This window comes from Aedes albopictus, chromosome 1 (genome assembly GCF_035046485.1).
Source record: "Aedes albopictus strain Foshan chromosome 1, AalbF5, whole genome shotgun sequence".
NCBI lineage: Eukaryota > Metazoa > Arthropoda > Insecta > Diptera > Culicidae > Aedes > Aedes albopictus.
In genome coordinates, this window is record NC_085136.1 from 36,369,950 (window position 1) to 36,376,364 (window position 6,415).

The window sequence follows — 6,415 nt, forward strand, 5'->3', positions numbered from 1 at the left end:
ATCCGACCCAAAGATTTTGGAGACACTGCGTATGCTGTACGGCAGGCCAGAGCGACTGCTTAATTTGCTGTTGGCGAAGGTGTGCAATGCAGCGCCACCGAAAGCGGATCGGCTGGCGAGTTCCATCAGCTTCGGAGTGGTAGTGCTGCTGGCCGATCACCTAGAAGCGACCGGACTAACGACGCACTTGGTCAACCCGATGCTGATCCAGGAGCTGACGAAGAAGCTACCGGCTGGCACCCAGCTGGAATGGGTACGGTATCGCAGGAAGAGCAAAGTGGTGACGCTGCGGACGTTATCCAACTTCCTGTCAAACATCGTGAAGGACGCTAGTGAAGTAGCAGTGTATGGAAAAGGAGCCCCCCGTTCAGGAGAATCCGGATCGAAGAAAGGATCGAGAATCAGAGCGCACGCCGGCTACGTGCATTCGCACGATGTGGAAGAGAATAGGAGTTCGAGTCCACCCAGGAGGGAGAGGAAGCCCTGTCGGATTTGTGGCAGAGTGGATCACCGGATCCTGAACTGCGAGAAGTTTCGGAGACTCCCGCTCGGAGAACGATGGGAAGCGGTGCGCAGGTGGAAGCTATGCCAACTGTGCCTAAATGAGCACGGTAACGCCGGCTGTAAACTTAGCTTCCGCTGTAACGTTGAAGGCTGCAAGAAGCGACACAACCCGCTGCTCCATTTCGTCAGGCCAGCCGCAGGACTGAACTGCAACGTTCACGCCGCGCAGCCGAAACAAACCGTGATCTTCCGGATGATGCCCGTCACGTCGCACTGTGGCAAACACTCCGTGAACACTATTGCGTTTCTGGATGAAGGATCATCGTACACACTGGTCGAACGGGCACTGCCAAACCAAAAGTTCAGATGAAAGGGTACTTTATAAGCTAAGCAGCTTATTCAAGGTTGCTCATTTTTAAGTAATTTTGGAACTTGAAAGTTCACATAAGCATGCTGGATAGCCTTCTAAGCAGCTTCTGACAGAATTTTGACAAAATTCATAACGAAACAAAAATGTGTTTTTTCAGAATCACAACCATGTTGGTGGTTCGTGATTCATGTCTGGAAATTGCTTCTGATAATTATATGTTTAGGGGAGACTGAGGAGACTTGATCCCTGGGGAGACTTGTTCCCCCCATATTTGCTCGGAATCAAAAACATTTTTCTTCTAGCATAATTTTTCCAAAACTACTCCTGGACAAACGACTATGTTTTGGCTATAAATGATTTCGATTGTACATTGCATTAATTTTTAACGGCTGATGGTTTGTTTTCAGTCTTTCAGAAATCTTTTAGGCGATTCCGAAAAATCTTAATAACTTTGTGAAAATTGAACCAAATCGTGTCAAAATTTCACAGCACATAGTTTGAATAAACTACTTTCAAACTTATTTATCCAAATAAGGCTGTTGTTAACATATTTTAATTAATTCAGCTTAGTATACACAACAGTGACATGGGGAGACTTGATCCCTCGAGGATTACACACACATTATACATGTGAAAAATAAAATTCTATTCGGAAGCCTCTATTTACTTGGAATTCTAGTCTATTCAATGATAAAATGTGTCAGATAATTATAACTTTAGTACAAACCAAGCAAAGGGGGATCAAGTCTCCCCATTTTGAAAATACGGCATATCCTTAAAAATTTAAGGAAATCTTACAATTTCAAACACTCCATATTCATCGAAAATACAAGAAAACTCAAAAAGAAAATGAATAGGAAGACTCTGAAATTATTTTCCCTTTGAATAAACCATATGCTCAAAGGGGGATCAAGTGTCACCAATTTTTGAAAAATACATCATAAGACATGCCTTCATATGAACACAGTTTTGAAAACTTTAACAATAATTTAAAGCCTTTCTGTTGTGTATTGACTTGCAATAGATGTTTACCGGTCATTTTGTACGGAGATCGGAACTAGTTTTGTGTTTTTCTTAAAGTTTCAGGTAAATTAAGAAAAAGGGATCAAGTCTCCCCAGTCTCCCCTACACATGTCGCTGCAATGTAGCTTCGAACTGGATCCTCCTGCATGATAGCCTGTCGACTTACCGCAGCTGCTGAAGACACTTGACAAAGTCAAGCTAACTTCACTACTGTACAAATGTGCAAAACTAGCTGCCGACAGAAAATCGTTTCAAGTCAGACTGTTTTCTGTAAAAGAAATAAATTTAATCTTCATTGAAACAGAATGCTACTGAACTGAACTTCTATGAACTAGAAAGTTCCGATAAAGTTCCGAGTAGTATCTTAAGCAGCTTTAAAGTTCCGCGAAGTTCAGATAAAGATCCGAATGGAACTTTCTGGCTCCTTAAGAGGCTAACAATGAGCCTTGCCGGAAGTTCCAGCAATGCTCATCGTTAGCCTCTTAAGCAGCCAGAAAGTTCCATTTGGAACTTTATCTGAACTTCGCGGAACTTGAAAGTGCATTTTGCCATGGGAAGCGGAACTTTTGGTTACTTGAGTGGTGAACCGTTTAGGAGTCCGAGGCACGACACAGCCATTCCCAGTCAACACACGACTGCATATGATGTTGAATAGGTTATAGGTTGCAAAAGTGGAGGTGATATACACACACTTTACACGCGGTTAAATGGAAGCATGTACGCATATGGCCTCCACTTTAACATCTTAGGGGCTGTCCATAAACCACGTGGTCATGAGGGGGGGGGGGTGGGTTCGGCCAATGAGCATTTTGTATGGACGAATAAAAAAATTTGTATGGACGAATGACCACGCGAGGGGGGGGGGGGTTGAGAAGTCCCAAAAAAATGACCACGTGGTTTATGGACAGCCCCTTATTCAACATCATATAGGACTTTGTGTTATCTGGGTTGCGCGTAACCTGGACCGCAGGAGTTTCCCGGATCGAGAAAGACTCGCAGTGCGTGAGTCTCTTCATCTCGGCGAGAGGATCCGCACAATGTTTCCAAATAAAGAGCGCCCACACAGTGGAGAGTTTAAATCTCCCACAACACACGGTAGCCATTTCGGAAGTGTTTTTTTTTTTTTTTTTATCTGTATTAACGAGATTTTTAGCCCTAGGCTAGTTAGTTCATCTCGGGACCCACACTTTACTTCCCTTCCGAAGGAAGAGCTCACATTGTTGTGAGTTTGTCGGGAGTGGGATTCGATCCCAGGTCCTTGGCGTGATAGTCAAGTGTTCTAACCATCACACCAGATCCGCTCCACAGTCGGAAGTGGTGAGGCAATAAGCGCATCTCCGAGGCCTACCGATCACCGACATCCACCATACCGCTCCACAGATTTTGATCGGGCTGAAGGATATTCACCTTTACGCGCCGTTGGAATCGTGAATCGGCCGACCGGAGGAGCCGATAGCAGTAAGGTCGAAGCTAGGCTAGGTATACGGGCCGACGGGACCGGGAAACGTGACTAGCGGAATGGCCGTGCATCATTCGTACAGCCCAGTGTCCAATCAGGAGCTCCACGATATCCTGAAGAGTCACTACACGCTGGAGGAGTCCGGCATTTCCATCGCTTCGCTTCCGGAGCCGGAAGAAGGCAGAAGAGCGAAGGAGAGTTTGAAGAAGACGACGAGGAGGATCGGCGATAGTTTCGAGACGGGTTTGCTGTGAAAGGACGACAACATCGAATTTCCCGACAGCTACCCTATGGCGGTGAAGCGGCTGATGTGTTTGGAGAAACGCCTGCGGAAAGATCCCGAGCTGTATGTCAAAGTCCGTACCATGATCGCCGACTATCTTTTGATGGGCTACGCACACGAAGCCTCGGATTCGGAGCTGCTGGCGTTGAATTGCAGCAAAGTGTGGTACGTTCCACTGAATATCGTCTACAACCCCAGAAAGAAGAAGTTTCGTCTGGTGTGGGATGCCACCGGAAGTTAGAGGAGTGTCGCTCAACTCGAAGTTGCTGAAGGGACCGGATATGCTGACTGCCCTGCCGGCGGTGATATGCAAGTTTCGGGAGCGAGAAGTCGGTTTCGGCGCAGACATAAAGAAGATGTAACACCAGCTGCGGATTCAAGAAGAGGACAAGCGAGTGCAAAGGTTTCTGTTCCGAAACGATCCGTCGGGGAAGCCGACAGTGTATGTGATGGACGTAGCGACCTTTGGGTCGACGAGCTCGCCATACTCGGCGCATAAATAAATTGCCTCCTGTGAAAATTCAGTTTGCATAGGGTGGTCCAAAATGGAACATTGAGCATATAAAAATATACAATTTTGTAGAACATTGCGACATTCTATCTCGTTAAATGAAAAAGTTATTCAATAATTTCAATATTTGATAATCGTTTGATTCTGGGGAGAATCCTTACAGGATTCTGGGGAGAATCCTTACAGGATTCTGGGGAGAATCCTTACAGGATTCTGGGGAGAATCCTTACAGGATTCCGAAGAGAATCCTTACAGGATTCTGGGGAGAATCCTTACAGGATTCTGGGGAGAATCCTTACAGGATTCTGGGGAGAATCCTTACAGGATTCTGGGGAGAATCCTTACAGGATTCTGGGGAGAATCCTTACAGGATTCTGGGGAGAATCCTTACAGGATTCTGGGGAGAATCCTTACAGGATTCTGGGGAGAATCCTTACAGGATTCTGGGGAGAATCCTTACAGGATTCTGGGGAGAATCCTTACAGGATTCTGGGGAGAATCCTTACAGGATTCTGGGGAGAATCCTTACAGGATTCTGGGGAGAATCCTTACAGGATTCTGGGGAGAATCCTTACAGGATTCTGGGGAGAATCCTTACAGGATTCTGGGGAGAATCCTTACAGGATTCTGGGGAGAATCCTTACAGGATTCTGGGGAGAATCCTTACAGGATTCTGGGGAGAATACTTACAGGATTCTGGGGAGAATCCTTACAGGATTCTGGGGAGAATCCTTACAGGATTCTGGGGAGAATCCTTACAGGATTCTGGGGAGAATCCTTACAGGATTCTGGGGAGAATCCTTACAGGATTCTGGGGAGAATCCTTACAGGATTCTGGGGAGAATCCTTACAGGATTCTGGGGAGAATCCTTACAGGATTCTGGGGAGAATCCTTACAGGATTCTGGGGAGGCTATAATCACGAAGGGGCCCCTATCTACATAGATTTGCGAATTATTGATCTTACACTTTGCTTTTTAATGAACTATCCTGACTCCGAGGGTCTCGGACCGCACCCTTCTTGATACGCCACTGACAAGAACAAATATTGAAAACTACGAGAAATTTTTGTCTAAATAAAACCGCCACCAAACCAATAATTTTATATCTATAAACTGTAACAATTGTAAATGGTTCAAAAATTGTGGACATGACTGTAATCTGTCTTTTATCCACGCCACAGATTTGCGTGTCACGAATTGTCGTTCCTGGTATATGACGACAGGCCGGCTCTGCTAGGGATGCATCGGTTCGAACATCAACGATTTCAACAGAAAACGATGTGAATCAGCTGAGTTTGTTTATTGTAACCTAGGCAGTGGCCATTGGTATCACGAGCAGAACGAAAGTATTGAGGGGTGGGGTCCAATTTACGCGTATTCCAAGCTTAAAGCGCGATTTATGTGGGAGAACCGGGAGCAAAACGCCTTGACATAATTTAATTTTCTTCTGATGCAAGTTATCTGGATCCATCCCGAAAACAACTAATGTAGTGAAACTAAAAGTGTGGAAACCAGCATTTCGCCATAAACCATCCATAAGCGAAAATTGTCTCCTACAGTTTTCGAGCGCACCAGAATGGTAACACTATCCCAAATTGTTCGGAAAACTTCGAACACGCTTGTCAAAAGTGGACATCGTTTGGTAAAAGTAGTAATCCATCGTTCAAAGCGAAATACACCCACAATGTCAGCTAAATGTTTGATATCTGTCAACCACGTTTCCTTAGATTGGGCGTTATGCCCCTCTATCCCCTAGACGCCACTGCTGCTGATTTAGATTGAACATATATTTGTCGCTTACTGGTAATCAAGCCACGCTATACCGAACACCGTAGGTATGCCACAAACGAAAACAAACCGATATTTTTACGTGACGTGATGTACTTCGTTAATTTATTAACCCTTCAGTAGACGCGCTGTTGATGTTTTTTTGTAATACGTTGAAAAATGTTCGCACAATCAGCGTGGTGCTGGCAGGGGTGGCCGACCGCACGACTAGCGCAATGCTAAGATTTATCGACGATTCATCAGAAAATACTTTGTATTTCTGTTTACGACCTTTGTTACCGACGGTGTTTTGTACAGATATCAACTCGGTCGAGTTATTTTCCATGTTTGTTAATCCTGTGTTATTGTTTGCATTCAGTTTGCATGTCAACTGTTGTTGTTGTTGTTGCGGTTGGTGAATCTAACTGTTGCGATAACATTTCGCATCCGTATTTTGTCGTATACAATTCGCTAAATGGGAACAAAGTTTCTTTCAA